The following is a 9,702-nucleotide window of genomic DNA, read 5'->3' on the forward strand; positions in this document are numbered from 1 at the left end:
GTCTAAGAAAACCAGAGAAACCAATGTAAGGGCTTTTTATTCACTCTGTTTTATTTTCATGCTACTCTACTGGCCCTAATATGCACGAAACCTCACTCTATGTTGTTTGGGGTGGGGCATTTCCAGTTTCACTTGCTGCTGCAGTTATTCAGCATAAACTCATTTTCCCGTGCTTGTGTGTTGTTGCCAAGAGCATGCCATTTTAGTAGCAGCCACTGTGTCTCAGTGATTTGTTCTGTATGTATGCATGTTGCATCCACAGCTTGTCAGAAACAAAAATCAGCTGACTTCCAAGTTGAGGATACATATTTATATTTTATACTGTAGTTGACCCAGCTGGGTATTGGGATTTCTCTTTTTTCCCAATAGACACCTAAAACTACCTTGAAGCATGTTACTGGATAAATTTAGTTTCTGTTATCACCTAAAATCAGCATAAATGGGATGGTAGATAGTAAACTCTTAAACTATTTTGTAGCTCATTAGGTAGCAAAAGAAAAAAAAAGCTGATGATGTTTTGGGTGGTTTACTCTCTTGCTACACTTCAAGGAGGGAGTTCTTGCTTCATCTTAAACGACGTTCAGATTTATGCTGAGTGCTCCTGAAGAAGGAAGTCTTGCAACCAAGTATTTTGCCCCTACACAGTTCAGAAAGTTCCATTCTGCAGCTGCATTGTACTGCAGAAGGCAAAGAAGGTTCTGCCTTGTCTGTGCTGAAGATGGGATCCCAAATTGCTGTTAGATGGTAATTGAGAATTGCTTTCATCACATGGCATGCCTTCAGCTGCCTTCTACATAGAACAAAACACGACAGTGAATGTAGCTTGTGCATATTTGTGTGTGTCTCTGCTTGGTATTCTGCTCTGGCTTCTGGTATTCTAGATCTCCAGGGAGTCATCTTTCACTGGGAAGGCCTGTTTGAATTTGAAGTTCTTAAACGGTGAATGAACTTTGTACAGCTTGGAAATTCGATAAGCTGAAGGCATCTGTCCTGTTTTTCCTGGACCTCGGGTCTGAAGTGCCCTGTGAATGTCCCTGGGTGGGTGGGTTGGTTTCAGGGGTGGTTTTGTTCAGTTCTGGTAACACACTGTGACATTACTTTTGGGTGCACTCTTCCTCAGCTAGAAGATGATCTCTACAGAGCTGTTGAGGTTACACCAAGCATCACCCTAGACCAGGAGACTGTGTTTTATTTGTGCATGGAGAACTTCACAGGGTGAAAGCAGCAGTTACCCTTTCCTGTCAAAACCCTTTGCTAACCTTCCCATCTGCAGCGTTCAACTGCAACACAAAGGGCCCAGTCACTTTGCAAGCTGTTTGCATCCTGGAGAAACCACTTGGCAAGGCTTGTCAAAATTTTGTGTGACAGGAGCCTACGGGGCTTTCGCTGCAAATTTGGCACCCTGTGGCAACACTGTTCCCAGGTTTTATTTTTTAAAATTACTTTGACAAAGAGTATGGCAAATAGAAAACAGATAGCAAATTTTGAGTCGTGTCTGTCAAAATCATGTGTTTGTCCACACAGCTTTAGCTGTAAGTAAAGGGCATGGATTAATCCAACTGAACTTTGGATTTTACTGGCAGAGAAAAGTTACTTTCCAGGAACAAACAGCAGATTAATAAGGATTACAGGATTCCAGCAGAGAGAGAAGCAAAGGCCCACGTGTATAGTTTCTTAATTCTTCTTTTAAAAAATTTATGGCAAGCCAGGTTTTCCCATGTATTATTTCTTCAATATTTGCTTAAAGTGCCTAAGGTATAGTTGCATAATGAGCAATTATGAAATTTTCAGCTGCCTGTCATTATGTATGCATTTTAGTTGAGCTTGTGCAATATTCTTGGAATAAGCATTCAGCAGACTATCCCTTCTGGCAGCTTCCCCTCGTCGCCCTCTTCCCTTTCCCCTCTCTTGACAAATGTCCTTCATTTGTTTTTTTTTTGTGGGAGATCCATAATCACATAACTATCACATACACAATAACATATCACAGACAGTAAGTCTTTGCAAGTTTATAGGGTGTTTTAAGTCAGCACTAGATGATCATGGAGCTCACTGGAATTTCTTTCCCAGGTGCAGTTGTATGGGCTGCCCTTGAGTTTTCAGGAAACAAGCTTTGTAATTAGTGTGTTGTTGATCACATTCTGCATAAATAATGTAAAAGGCTATTTGGAACAATTTGCAACTTAAATATAGGAGTAGGATTTGTAGAAGTCAGTTGTTTGAGGAGAAAAGATAATAATTAAACTAACTTAAAGCTACTTTTTCTAAACAAGTCCAAGTATACTTCACATATCACACTTTATTTTCCAGTTATTTGACCTAAAAGATGCAGTATTTAGTTTGAAACATTTTCTCATAACTGATACATTTTGTGTGTGTGTGTTTAATTTTTCAGCAAAGGATTAAAAAAACCTATGCAATGTAATGAACTACTTGGAAGATATTCTATACTGGTTTACTGAAACAGGCAAATCTTATAGGGAGAAATCTAATTTAAACTTACTGCCACATGCTAATTAGCTGTAAAAAAAATCTCAAAGCTTTGTTTTCTATAAATATAAATGCATTTCAGAAGACCTAGTTTATACTTGTATTAATGTAAATAATTCCCACACTGCCTATTTCTATTAATATACGAGAACAGAAAAGTTAAATGGACATAGAATTAAGGAATGCAGGACTTTGATTTATAATAGTGAGGGAGCCTTAATTTCAATGGGGTTTTTCGAAACTTTTCAGTGACATTTGATTTCATTTAAAACTCTGGCAAATAAGTGTTAGGAATTGAAGCTTACACTGTGGTCCTTAGATGAATGAAATATGTATCTCCTATACTTTTTACTGCATCCTATATTTTTTACTTCTGATAAATTGGTAGATTACATTTTTTCCAGCTGCAAGTGCTACATATGTGAAGTGATATACAGCACACGATGCTGACATACAGTGTGTTAATGTTGAATAGCACATTAACACACTGGGCTGGCAAACCTGGTGCTCATCTCCACAGTTCATAGAGCTCTGTTCAGCTCTGTATTCCTGCAGCTCCTTTGGATGCTGCCACTTCTGGTTTTCTGTTTGCAATGCACTGCTCTTCTGACTGGCATTCAGCTCTGCTATTGGAGAAGTGGCATGCTTGTGGCTGTTGGATATGTTTTTTTGTTGGGGATTGTCTGTGTGGTTTGTAAGCATTATAAACCTCTGTGCTGTTATTAATCTGAAGTAGCTGTCAGGTGTAAAAGCCGTAATGAGGGATGCAGGACTCCAGGCGGCTCTTCCAAATGCAGTTTATTACATCCAAGGTGTTACAGCAGTCCAGGGTCATGGGCGACAGAGTCTGTGCCTACAGCTGTCAGCTGCATCTGCAGGCAGGCCTGGAGACCCTTAGTTTAGGTTACAAATGCATTATATACTTTTCTTTGCTGAGCATCTTAATACAGTAGAACCCATCTATACCTTAACCTTTATCTATAGCTAACTACTATAATTACCATATTCATGTTACTGTTCTCCAACCACTAAAAGTACTTTACAGTTTAAGCTAGAAGTTGTTTTTCAGTTTTCTTGCAGTGGAAAATTCTGAGACCTTTTTTCTACTTGCAACATCGGCAGGCTTGTTTGCCTGTGCTATCTTTCTGCTTGGTAAAGACATCATCTTGTTTGAGGTGGGTTTATCCTTTGCTCTAAGCCATAAAACCCCTTCTAACTAACATACCCTTTGCCTCCTTGGTTGTCCAGTAAGACTGGCTCAGCAATTCTTTTCTTCTATATCAAAACTTGCTTTCATTTCTATTCCTTCTTCAGATTCTACATCCAAAAATCTTTCTGCCAAGCATCCATATCTGTGAAACTTTCTTGTCAAGCTCTCATCCTTCCCAACAGTCAGGCCTCCGTATCGTTCTGTGTTTAGCTTGAGGAACCATGAATGCTGTTGAAGGTGGATGGGGATTTTTTTGTTTCACTTGAAGGGCGCTGCTCAGCCAACTTTTATCACATGAGAGCTCTGTTTGTAGCAGTGTCCAAGATCTGGTATATAAACAACTATCTTTTAAGCTTCTGGAGGGGTATAATCTGTACTGGTGAGCTTGAGACCAGATTTAGACCAGGAACCATGTAGCCATTATAGAATGGATAGAAGGAGACATTTGGAGGAAGGACTACGTTAAAATGTTGTTACAGGATTCTTTTTTTACTGAAAGAGTTAAAGTAATGCAATTGTCTGCCTGGGGAGGTAGTGGAGTCACCATCCCTGGATGTGTTTAAAAAAAGACTGGATGTGGCACTTGGTGTCATGGTTTAGTTGAGGTTTTAGTGCATGGGTTGGACTCAATAGTCTTGAAAGTCTCTCCCAGCCTAGTGATTCTGTGGATTCTGTGACAGTTCTTAGACTTTGTTAAGACTGATGATAAATCAGTTATGTTTGCTTTTCCCAGAGGGACTTTTCTGGGGTGGAACACAGACTTTCAGGGAGGGAAGAGAGCTGTATCTTTGACTAAAAGAAACTCTATCTCTGCAAAATTATGTACAGCCTCACAGCGGTGTACACCTGTAGTAAGAAGAAGGAAACCTGGCAGCCAGGGGAAGAGGATCTTTATTCTCTCCTGTTTAAGAATCCCCACTCTCTCATCTGTCTGTTGGCTGTGCTCTCCTTGCAACAACAGACTCATCACCAGATTTGGGGTCAGGAGTAAGCACCTCAGTTCAGACTCCCAGGGATGTCTCAGCTTCCTCTGCAAGGAAGAATTTTCTGCTCATGCATATTTGGAATGATCTTGACTGCTTTGCTGTCATAGAAATGATGTTGCAGTTTGTCCAGCCTTATACACTCCAGGCTGTAGTGTGGAGCAGACTGGTGAGATGACACACAATGATCTGCAATGTTCAGCAGGTCAGACTGGTGAGTGATTTCAGATCTTAATGGCTTTTAATGAATTTAAACTCTTCTGAGTCTGTTACATGTTTCTAAACCCTGAATTGTGGTTCAGGATTTCCTGATGTGATACTACCTCTTTCTGGAACACAGAAATAATGCCAGTCTCTATCTGCCAACAAACAACGCACATATCCTGTTCAGGAGCACAGAGCCTTCTAGCTCCACTCTTCTAATTACAAGATCAGTTTGTGTTTTGCTTACTGCTTAATTAGGCATTTCAATATGTTATTTTATACCTTGCACCACATGAACTTTGTTTACTTCTAAGAGGACTTTTGCCAAGTATGTGAGCTGTTGAAGAAAGTCAGATCCAGTTTCACAGAATTAGATGTTTTAGCTCAGAAGAGAAGGGTGACACATTTCTGTTCTAAGCTAAGTGGAAAGGAACTGTTCACAGAGCAGAAGACTTATTGACCAAAGGGAAGAAGATAAACTTATGAAAGTGAATTTCCTCCTGTTCCTTTTCAGTGTTAGCTGCCAGGTGAACTTGCATCTGAGCCCTGAGCAAGTGAAAGGTATGACAGTGTTGAAGAAGAAAGTGTTTATTGTAAGGAACACACCCAAGCTGTGGCTGGTTCCATCCTGTGTTTGGCAGTGTTGCTCTTGGAGATACATAAAACTTTTCATTCTTCAGCAAAATTTTCTTGAGAAAAATTTTTTTCTGCTGTTCTGGATGGGATAGGATGGGGAGGGATGGTGGAGTGCCTCTGCAGGTGAATGATGACCTAGACTCAGTTAGTTTGGTCTTTATCACCTTTTGGCTGAAATGCAGCAGCCCAGTTGACAGGGGTATGGGAGCTTCAGTCCTCAAGGTATGTACCGTGTCTCCTTGGCAGCATGAGGTGCCATGAGCACATTCTTAATTCTTTAAGCTGGCATTTCCCAGATAACTAACTACAAATCAAATTCGAGATGCCAGTTCTTTTCTTCACAGCCTAGGCCATACATATGGAAAAGGCAGCTACGTGTCTGAAGTGAAGACTGTTGTCTGGGCTACTGTTGAGCATAAATGGATTTTCCATAATAAAGGCAAATCTTTTCTGTAGTAAAAAGAATTTTTTCTTAGAGGTTGTGCTGAGATACTGGATTAGCCTTCTCTCTTTCCCCCTTCCCCAATTTTCAGGAACTGAGAAAACATCAAGGAGTTCTGTTTCTCTGTTCCAAGTGCAAGGTTCATATTAGTTGACCTTGCCTTCAGCATCATAAATAACCAGAAATTCTCATCTGCAAAGAAGTAGAGCAAAACCAGCCTTGCAGCAATACCCCATTGTGTAGAAGCAGTTGCAGCAGGGACTTCTTGTCCCACCTCAATGATACAGGAGATGATGTGGCCTGTGTTAGTCATGTCACTTAATGCACTAGTAGAAAACTCTCAAATAATGTTTTGATTGAATGAGATCCCTTCATAGGATGGTTTTGATCAAACATTCTTTTCAACTTTTATATGCCCTGTTTGGTACTGTATCAAATGGCTTCAAAGTGAAAAAAATATGCAGTTTAAATATTCCTTTGAGTCTTTCCACTCTCAAATTTCTACTAGTATGAACTTACATTAATCTATAATGATTTGTGATTTATTAGAGCTGCTGTATTGCCATAAAACCCTCTAAATCTTGTGTAATTATCCAGGAACTCTTTTGTTTTGTACTACTCATTTAAAGGGACAACTTAAAAAAGAAGCAACTGACAGGCAGTTTCTAAATTTGGTCTTTGTGGAGTGCTCAGAAATTACTTCTGTATGTGCAGCTTTTGCCATATTTATTGAGAGGAAATCCTGAGGATGTATTAAACTACAAAGTTGAAGAATTATTTGAATTTTACATGTTTGGGGCTCTCCTTTCTCCCTGAAGAATTATTTTAGGCTATCTGATTTCAAATCACCCTTTTCCTCTTGCTAGGGAGAGAATTCTGCTTTACTTCCACTGCTGGGATCAGCTTCCTGTATTTAAAAGAGGGATTTTGTATGTAGTGGTACAAAGGCTTCTGTACCTGTGGAGTGTGGAAATGAGCCCTCCTTTAAGAGAACCTGATGTATATTCTAGCACAGAACAAGTATGTGTTTTTCCAATTGCTGAGAAAAAGTTGGCTTCTGTGGGACTTGGAGTAACTTTAAGTTTGTCAGACTAGCAGGTAGGGTAGTTGAGAGAGGTTTTAACTTGGTAACCTTCTTGAACTTACTGGCTATATTGTTTGCCAATAGCTATGAGTGATTTCCTTTAAATACTGTTACCTTTTATGATTTCATTTTCGTACTTTCTTCTGTATTTTCCCAAGAAAAATGCTCAATTTGCCATAGAGCTTACCTCTGACCTAGAGGGAAGGTGATTTTTACTGCCCGGGAGTTGTGATCTCATGAATAATGTCTTATACCAGTGTTGGAAGAGACTTGTTTCTCTGATGTTTTGCAGATAGGTGATTGCCAATATGCCATAGTTTGGAAATTAACTTGTCACTGGGAAAAAAGTTCTCCCCCTGCTCTTGTTTGAACCCTTTCTTGGTGTTTAGTGACGTTAGGTGTGAACTTCTTAAATGAAGAATACAGAAATATTTTTGCCACAGACACAAATTCCAGCTTCCTGTTTCAGCTTTGTTCATTTTTTTAAGGCCATCTGCATTAGTGACGGTATTTCACAACACCACAGAACACCATATTGGAATGTTCCAGATGGGTTGTCTTGAGCAACGCTGGGAGGGCAGGTGATGGTACCGCAGGTGCCTGTCAGCACAAATTTCTGCAATTTTTGCTTGTGAAACACATGAAACATGGATGCTGTAAGAAACAGGAAACCTGGCTGGGCTGGCCTGGTAAGGCTCCCATGCTGCTGGAGAACTCACACTACAAATAAAGGTGTGGAACTTGCTTTTCATGCCACATCTTATTAGTGAAATCTTGAAAGCTGTCAGTACCATTTTTAGACTCATATCATCCAGGCCTAAGGAGAGAGAAATCTAACAGACACAGATGACAGCCACCAGCAGCCTACCCTAGTTCTCCCAAGGTTGCCTGCAGTGGTGGGAAATTTTTCTGATAAATGTCGGTAGTGTGGATGAGACCAAAGGTTTTTGTGTCTATTTATCCTTTCTAAAAATTCTTCAGTGCACTGATGGGATAGCAGTCACTCAAAGGAAGACTTCCTTTGCTTGGCTTGATTGACCAGAGTCATTCTGTGGGAAAGGATGCTAACTTATTCTAAACTGGAGGTGACCCTGGCCTTTTTGTGAGCAATAAAGACATAATAGAGGCCCAGTTAGGGTTCAGCGGAACCCCCACAGCCATCTGCACACTTCATTGGCAGAAGTGGCTTTCACTTGAACTTGCATTTGACAAGTGTTTTCTGTCTCTTTCTCATTCAGAAGGGTCCTTCAAAGCCAAGTAATTGAAATGCTTTCACCCCTCACTCCTTTTTCTCCTTCCCCCAGACTTGCTTAAATTGCAGGGCAACCGGCATTCAGTGTTAAATGAGTAAAAATGCATACACTTCCAAAGCTCCCACTTTCTTTCCCTTCCCATAGGGAAGTTTCTAAATAAAAATCCACCCTCTTTTCCACACTCTCTAGCACCAGCTTCATAAAGGAAAAGTTGGGGGGAAAAAGTGTTTCTGTTGCAAGATGCGTACCGTTTTTCTCCCTCCCTCCCTCCCTCCCTCCCTCCCTCTGCTTTCCTTAGCATATTCCAATAACCTGCAAGCTTGCAAGGATGCACACTCATCTCGAGGCTCCCAGCAAGCACGCAGGAGCCTCGGGCTTACTTGGTTCCACGGCTCTGTGCCTCAGACAGCCGAGAGAACTCCTGATTACCCTCTGCTCCAGTCAATGGCAACGGAAAGCCAGGTCCATGCCAGAGCCTCAGTGTGCAGGCAGGAGCACATCTACACATCCCTTCAACGTCTCCAGGGATGGGCACTTCCCTGGGCAGCCTGCTCCAATGCCTGACCACACTTTCAGTAAAGAAATTTGTTCCGAAAATCCAATCTAAGCCTTCCCTGGTGCAACCTGAGGCCGTTTCCTTTTGTCATGTCACTTCTTACTCGGGAGATGTCATTACTTCAACCTTACCTGCTCCTTACCTTGGAGGTCTCTGGCTTGGCTGGATGAGAGGAGCAACACTCCCAGCCGAGGAATGGGAGCTCAGGAGTTCCCCCACCGAGGCAGGGGGAGCAGCAGTCCTCACCAGAGCTCCCGTGTCAGTTTCCAGTGGCTGGCTCTGCTTTTCCTCCCAGGCAGATCTCTGCAGAGTGCTTCCAAATTGGCTGTTCGGGAGGGGGGAAAAAACAGGTTAGCCCATTTCTTTCTTTATCCAGACTTAGCTGATGCCTTTGCCTCTTCCTGACCTCCTTCTGCTAAGGAAACAGCTGCCTTTGGACTTCTGGGGGGACTTCTGGATGGAACTGGGTCGTTTTTAAGGTCCCTTCCAACCCAAACCATTCTATGGTGCGGTGAAACAGGAGAGTGGTAAGGGAGAAGAAAGATGCACTCCTTTGGAAGGAGAATTTTCTGCCTCTCCGCTAGCAGGCTTTTGTTGGAAGAATTGCTTCGCTCTTACCTTGACCTTGGCTGAAGGTGCTTCACGGTGCACAGAGCGGTACCAGCCTGCTGCACACCTTGGTCTTGGGCTGATCACACAGACCGAGAGGGGGAAAAGCCCCCAGTACTGCTGGAACAGGCGCATGTCCCGCACCATACACCAACTGCAAACACAACAAAACGATACAATCAATTCCTTAAGACCACCTGAAAGCCACGACAGAAAAGAACTTTCAATAATTAAA

At 41.7% G+C, this 9,702-nt stretch overlaps 1 protein-coding gene and 1 long non-coding RNA gene across 2 annotated transcripts in view; one reads left to right on the forward strand and one right to left on the reverse strand.

Moving 5' to 3' along the window:
* Window positions 1-9,702, forward strand: part of LRP5 (LDL receptor related protein 5) — a 130,898-nt gene that overhangs the window by 68,673 nt on the left and 52,523 nt on the right. The window lies entirely within an intron of this gene.
* On the reverse strand, window positions 8,566-9,696 carry LOC121360940. The gene is made up of 2 exons (XR_005956274.1): window positions 9,477-9,696; window positions 8,566-9,183 (listed from the first exon to the last, which is right to left on the reverse strand). It is a non-coding gene; the product is annotated as an uncharacterized LOC121360940 (long non-coding RNA).

Source organism: Pyrgilauda ruficollis, unplaced genomic scaffold (assembly GCF_017590135.1).
Source record: "Pyrgilauda ruficollis isolate IOZ18807 unplaced genomic scaffold, ASM1759013v1 scaffold55, whole genome shotgun sequence".
Taxonomy (NCBI): domain Eukaryota; kingdom Metazoa; phylum Chordata; class Aves; order Passeriformes; family Passeridae; genus Pyrgilauda; species Pyrgilauda ruficollis.